At 52.5% G+C, this 7352-nt stretch overlaps 1 long non-coding RNA gene across 1 annotated transcript; it reads right to left on the reverse strand.

Moving 5' to 3' along the window:
• Nucleotides 1-273: 273 nt before the first annotated feature.
• LOC135232837 (uncharacterized) lies at nt 274-3232 on the reverse strand. The gene is made up of 3 exons (XR_010323424.1): nt 1810-3232; nt 1303-1413; nt 274-693 (listed from the first exon to the last, which is right to left on the reverse strand). It is a non-coding gene; the product is annotated as an uncharacterized LOC135232837 (long non-coding RNA).
• Nucleotides 3233-7352: the final 4120 nt, after the last annotated feature.

The following is a 7352-nucleotide window of genomic DNA, read 5'->3' on the forward strand; positions in this document are numbered from 1 at the left end:
ATTGGAGTTCCAGCTGAAGGCCTTGCCGCACTCGGGGCACTCATAGGGTTTCTCGCCAGTGTGCGTGCGGCAGTGCTGCACCGGCGTGGTGCTGCGGCCAAAGGCCTTACGGCAGTCGGGGCAGCGGAAGGGCTTCACGCCGCAGTGCGTCTTTTGGTGGTGGATGAGCTGTGAATGCGCGCGGAAGGCTTGCCGCACTCGCGGCACACGTACGGCTTCTCGCTGGTGCGGATGCGCTGGTGCTGGCTGAAATTGGAGCTCCAGGCGAAGGCCTAGCCGCAGTCTGCGCAAGTGTACGGCTTCTCGCCGGTGTGCACGCGCCGGTGCTGCACCAGGTAGGAGCTCTGGCTGAATGCCTTGCCGCACTCGCTGCATCGGCTGCCCTGCCCCCCGCGAGGGGCGGGGGGCTCGGCGCCAGGTCCTTCTTGTCCCTCTGGGGCCTGGCTTGGAAGGAGTCCGTGGGCTCGGGCTCCCCTCCTGGGTCCCCCTGGTTTGCTGTGGCTCCCAGCATGGCTGGCTGCTCCTGACTGTCCCCTGCCTCCCCTGTTCCTTCCGAGGGGCCCTCCCAGGCCCAGCGGCCTCCAGATGAAGCCTCCTCACAAGGACCCATAGAGTCAGTTTCCAGTGCATTACAGGGAGCGTCTTCTTCCCCAGGAGCCAACTGTCCTAAGGAATCCACCTTGGCACCGTGATCTGAAATAGGAGAAAAAGGAGGAAAATGCCAGAGAACCCAGAGAACTCCAGGGAGGAAGAGCCGTGTGGTGAAGGGAACACGTCGGAATCAGGAGTGATATGAGGGTGTTTAAACCAGGGGGCAAGGAACCCTGGTAGTGCAACCATTAAGTTTTTGGCTGTTAACTGAAAGGTTGGTACTTCCAACCCACCCAGGGCTCCAAGGTGGAAAGACCTGATGATCTGCTCCCATAGATGACAGCCTAGGAAACCCTATGGGCAGTTTACTATTTCACATGGGGTTGCTATGAGTTGAAAATCAACTCGACAGCACCTAACAACAACAGACCAGGGGTCAGGGCCTAGCCAAGGGGCATATCCTCTCTTCAGCCTAGAGCAGAAAAGCCGGGGAGGTGGGGAGGACATCCTGATTCAGACTGTAGCCCTGTTGGAGCATCAGCTTCCCACCCTGTGACACAGGAGGCCAGAACTGAGCTCTGCCTCTTGTTCGATGGTGTTACTCACACCTGTTCCAAAAGGACAGTACTGGGAGACCAGGCATTCATTTGGGGGCAGGGGAGAGGTGCCAGGATTGTGGAAAAGCTCAAAAGCGGCCCTTGCCCACCTCACCCGCACTAGCCCACCTCGGGGCCACGCCCTCCATGCTGGGTAGCTTCTGAATATCACTCTCATCCCCTTGCTCGACCTTGGGGGTGCCGAACTCTGGAGAGATGAAGACACCTGTGTGGGATAAAGAGAACATATGGTGACACTTGTTAACACATCCAGGTGTGACCCACTCCCACCCTGGGAGCCTGGAAGTGGCCACCCAACCCAAACAATGTCCCCACAGCCAGTAAAGCTGTCCCCGACCACCATTGCTCTTTGTTTGTGTAGCCGCCGGCCCAGTCAGAGCTCTTGCCCTGATACATCAGAATTGCCCTGGCCTTGGGGGCTCTGGCAGGGGGTGGGGGAGCATCAGATCCACTCAGTCCACAGCAAGGCAAGCATCCACAAGGCACAGATGGATGAGCCCTGCTCCCAGTGAAGCCTGTCACCCCCATGCTGTGAGCAGGATGGGACTGAGAATCAGCCTATAGAATGGCACAGGAGAAAGCAGCTGGGCAGGTGTTGTACCTGGAAGTGTGGCCTGGAGGGAGCCTGGGGAAGCCTCCTGGCCCTCCTCCTCCTCTGTCTTGTGGACTAGCTCCTCACTAGGATGAGGGGCTGGAACCTAGGGACAGGAAGACAGGCAGGTGAGGGGTGTGCTGCGGGGCAGATCCACTGAGGAAATGTGGGTGAGCTGTGGAGTGCTGCATCCTTTTTGGTGACCCTCCTCCCCAGTTCTCACACCATGGTGCTGAGTACAAATGCAGATAAGGACTGGAAGGGTCTGCTTGGAACCGCCAAGCTCCCACCTGTCACTCTCCCACAGTCCCCACCACCACCACACTAGCCCCAGCTCCAGGCTCAGGGCTCTGGAGGAAGAAGCAGCAGCCCTGGCTCAGCCCCTGCTCACCTGGACTACAGGCTCCCCCCACAGCCCCTCAACCAAGGTTACAGCCTCCTCGGGGCTGCCGGGCCGCTGCCCCCACACATGGGCCTGGATCTCAAGGAGCAGCGAGCCCAGGAACTGTTCCAGCTCCAGCAACTCCAGCATCTGCTCCTTGGAGCGTGCCTCGGGCCGCAGCCACTGGTGGCACAGCTCACACAGCTGGGCCAGGGCCTCTCAGGGCTTGCCTTCTCCTGGTATCAGAAATGCCAGAAGCACTGGCCAGGGATCTCTGGGCCTAGTTCATCGGCCATCAGTGCAGGCAGACCCTGGATGAGTTGGGGAGCCAGGACTGATGCTTGCTCCTCTGGGCAGTGGCAGCCACATGGCCCAGGGCACCCCCTCTGGACCTGAAAATACAGAGGTGGGCCTGAGAGAAGGTGGAGCCTGCAGGTCTGTGTCCTTGTGTCCATCCATGTTTCAGTGAGCCAGGATGAGGGTATCCGCTGTTTCGTCCCTGAGTGTCAGCATCTTTGCCCACCTGTGTGTCAGTGTGTCTGAGGGAAACACTGAGGTGGCTGACTCTGTGGTCTACCAATGGCCCCTCTTCCTGTCTTTCATAGGGGTCCCTGTTCTGGCTTACCTGTCTCCTTTCTTCTGTTCATCCCCCACACAGAATGCCCAAAGAGGTGGCTGCAAACTGGACAGCCAAGGGTTGGATTTGACCAGCAGATGGACTCCTTTGACTGCCCACCCTACATTATAAAGTCATCAGAAGCCAAAAGGTGGAAACAATCTAAATGTCCATCAATAGATGAGTGAAAAAATGTGGTATATACATGCAATGGAATATTACTCAGCCATAAAGAGAAATGAAGTCCTGATATATGCTACGACACTGATAAATCTTAAAAACATCTAAGTGAAATAAGTCAGTAACAAAAGGACAAATATTGTATGATCCCACATATATGAAATATGTAGACTAGGCAAATGCGTAGAGACCAAAGTTTATTAGTGGTTACCAAGGGGCGGGGAGGGTCAGCGAAACAGAGAAAGACCCTCAACAAGATGGATTGACATAGTGGCTGCAACAATGGGCTCAAGTATAATAACAATCATGAGAATGGCACAGGATAAGCAGTGTTTAGTTCTGTTGCTATGAGTGGGAACCAACTCGACAGCACCTTACAACAACCACCAGGGGGAAAGGAAGGGAAGCAAAGGGGGAGTCATTCCTTAGGGAGCACTGAGTTTCTGTTAAGGGTGATGGAAAAATTTGGAAATGTGGTTACACAACATGATGAAAGTACTGTATTTTTACACAAATAACATGCACCTTCTATTTGCCAATGCACTCTCCCCCTCAACATGAGGTATTTTTGTAAGCACCGCTATGCCAATTTTTTTTCACATGTTGCTGTAAAAAAAAATTGGCATAGCTCACTGATGAAAATACTGCAAGGGGAAGGGTACAATTGCTTGGCAAACAAACACAGAAGGCAAGCATTGTTTGCATAAAAATATGGAAATTAATGTTACTGAATTGCACATGTAAAAAATTGAAACAGCAAATGTTTTGTTATATATATATATTTTACCACACACACACAAAGTCATCAGATACTGGTGGGAATACAAATGGCATAGCTGATGTGGAAAATAAATTGTAAAACAGAGAGTTTACCATATGACCTAGCAATTTCACTCCTAGACATTAAAGGAAATAATAGAAATGAAAAACATATGTCCACACCAAAACATGTACCCCAATGTCATAGAAGCAACATTCACAATTTTCACCAAAAGGTGAAAACAACCCAAATGTCCATGAACTCATGAATGCATAAATAAATGGTATATCTGTACAATGGATTACTCAGCAATAAAAATAAATACTGATAAATGTACAGTATGGATGAACCTTGAAAACATCATGCTAAGTGAAAGAAGCCAGACACAAAAGGACACACAGTGTATGATTCCATTTATATGAAATGCCCATAACAGGCAAATCCATAGAGACAGAAAATAGGTTAGTGGTTGCCAGGGGCTGGGGAGAGAGGCCGATGGGGAGTGTGGCCATGGGTACAAAGTTTCTTTTTGGGATGATGAAAATGTTCAGAAATGAAATAGTGGTTATGGTTACAGAACTCTGAATATACTAAAAAACTACTGAAATGTATACTTTAAAAGGGTGAACTTACGGTGTGTGAGTTATATCTCAATTTTTTAAAAAGTCGAGTTCATTATAGACCCAGATTTGTGTCTTCTCTTCAAGAATAGAAAGACCTGGCCACAGGAACTCCTGTCCTCTCTGACAGAGGCAGCCTAGTCTGGGAGTCTGCCCCCACCTTAGGATAGAGCTGGAACCCCTGAAGGTCCTTATCACGTTCCCTCGCAGCCCCAGCCTCCCTCCACCATCCTTACGCCCACCCTGTGTGCCCTTTCTCTGCCTGAAGGCCCCTGAACACCTACTCAGCGGGTGATGCTCAGGTCACAGGTCAGAGGCCACCTCCCTGGTTAGACCCATCTCCCACACCCCAGCAACGGGCTCTACTTTCATCTGCCGGGTTAGGGGTAACTTTGTATCTTCCCAGCAACGCCCCTCCCCCCCCTTCCCAGGGCCTGGGCTCTCCCCTACTGGAAGCTGGACAAGCAAACAAAATAATCAATAAAAGAACAAACACAGGCGAGGTAAAGCGCAGGGACACTGGGCAAAGGGTGCCCAGTGGGGGTTGTGAGTACTCAGAAAGCGCGAAGCCACTGCTGGGAGCTGGGAATGGAGCGCACCAGGCAGAGGAGGGAGGAGTTGGGTGCTCTGGGAGAAGGGGACTGCACATGCAAAGTCTCAGAGGTAGAGCCCACCCTGGTATGCCCAGAAGCGGCGCGGAAATCGGTGGCTTCATTGAGTTAATGAATGACCGGGGGAAATAATAACAACATGGCCTAGCGCACAAAGCGCGGAATCTGGGAACCGGATGAGTGATGCGTGAGTGAATGAATGAGAAATCGGAAAGGACACTACACAAGTGAACGACTGAACGGCTCACGAATAAGCGAGCAGTGGGTGAAGGAGGGACGATCCCGGCCAGCACAGCCGGCAGGACGTAGGGGGAGCGCCCGCCCACGGCCTTTCGCGGCGTCGCGCTTCCGCCTCGATCGCAGCCACTTCCGGGCCCCTTTGGTGGGCGCGCAGGCCTAGCTCTCGGTGATCTCGGAGTGCTGCTCCTGGATCTCCGCTCTGTCCCGCACAGTGATGACGGTGGTGACAACGACAGCTGCGGGAGTGGGTATGAGCCTGGATGGACGGCGGCCGTCCACCCGACTCACCGCTTCGGCCCCTGCGTGGGCAGCCTCCCGGGCAGCGGAATTATGGGTGCCGGCTGTCAGGTGGTTGCGCTGCCTTCTCGGAGGCGCAGTCCAGTGGGGCGGTGCGGTTATGTGCGTCGAGGGTCTCCTCACTGCGCCTGCGCAGCGGCGGGCGCGGGACCCCGCCGTGGGCACGAGTCATGCGGTACCTGTGGGCACAGTCACGCTCTCTACCCACGCCCCAGCACCTTGCGTCGCCATGGATACGTCCACCCTTTTTCTTAGACCCGCCCCGCCTTTTATTTCCATCCTCGGAGAGGTACACACACCCACCCCCCCACACGCACCCCCCCACACACACCTCCACACACCCCCACACTGGTCAGAACGAGTCACTAAGCTTCAGAGCTTGGGTTGCCTATTGCCTTTCAGATGCGGGGTGAGGCTTCCCAGGTCAGGGAGGAGCCATTTGGGTACTCATTGCTCTTACAGGGTTGCCAGGATCTCAGACACAGGAGGCAGATCTGCAGAAAGAGCTGTTCTGAGGCCTGGGGAGAGCCTCTTTTCCGCAGCCTTTATTCTCCTCCAGGAACCAAGCTGTCTTTCCAACGCCCGTGGATCTTCTCAATTAGGGGCCCCAGCCCGCATTTCACATACCAATGTGGTGGCCCAGCGTTTCATATTGGAAAACAGTGTGGCCGCACTAGACCCATGCAGTTTTCCCTTATATGAAATGTTCTCAATTACGTCTGGGGAACCCTCCACTCTCAGTCCAGATTATTTGAGCAGGGGTGAGCATGTGACCCAGCTATACACCTAATCGGGGATTCCATCTTCTGACAATCCTAACTGGCCTTGGGTTGGCGTATGACCCAACTTGTACCTCCTAACAACACAAAGGCCTTGCTGTGAGTGTCAGCCCAATTCCCAGATGTCAAAGGCTGCTTTTTTCTTTCTCAAGACCATTAAATTTCCTTTGCGTTTAAGCCAACCTGAGAGTGTTTTTCTGTTACTACTAAGGTGTCACGTGCTGTGCGGCTCCTAAAACCAGCTCTTCTGGAATCAGGGTGCTTGGCTTCACACCCACAGAGATCGGGCTCTTTTCCTTGACCCACAGGCCTGGTTAATTGAGCAGAGCTCTGGAGGATCAGCATTAACTACTTTATTCCTCTTCCTCTTCCCACACAACAGCAGGTCTACACCAACTGACAAAATGGATAGCTAACTCTCTCCTCACACACTCTGGTTGGCAAGCATCTTGATTAGCTAACAATGCAGTGGCTATGTCTTTAGCAATGACCTGTTTGTCTCTTGCTTCTTTGAATGTCATCTTTTGTTGTGTTACAAATTATCCCAAAATCTAGTAGCTTAAAACAATTCACAAATATTATTTCCTGTGGATCTGGAATTCAGGCACAGCTTAACTGTGTCCTCTACTTCAGAGTCTCTCTTAGGTGCAATGGGTTGGGCTATAGTCATCTCAAGTCTCAGCTGGGAAAGGACCCACTCCCAAGCTCACATTGTGTTGGCTGGCTTAGTTACTCATGTGTTGTTGGGTTAAAGACCTCAAGTTTTTTTGGAAGCTATTGGCTGAAGGCCACCCTCGGTCCCCTGCCATATAGGCCTCTCCAACATGGCAGCTTGCTTCACCAATGCTTGCAAGTCAAGAAGGCAATAAACAGAGTCTGCTAGCATGAACAAAGTCACAATCTTGTATAACCTGTGATTCAGTGAATTGCTTTAGTATGGCCCTTCTAGCTATGGTCTTGTAACTCCCACAAAATGACTGCGTGGGACTATGCAAATAAACTGCTTGTGGCCCACCAAAATGATTGGGCAGTTTTGCTAGTACAAATAAGGTGTATGGAACCCTTGT

This window comes from Loxodonta africana, chromosome 11 (assembly GCF_030014295.1).
Source record: "Loxodonta africana isolate mLoxAfr1 chromosome 11, mLoxAfr1.hap2, whole genome shotgun sequence".
NCBI classification, from domain to species: Eukaryota; Metazoa; Chordata; class Mammalia; order Proboscidea; family Elephantidae; genus Loxodonta; species Loxodonta africana.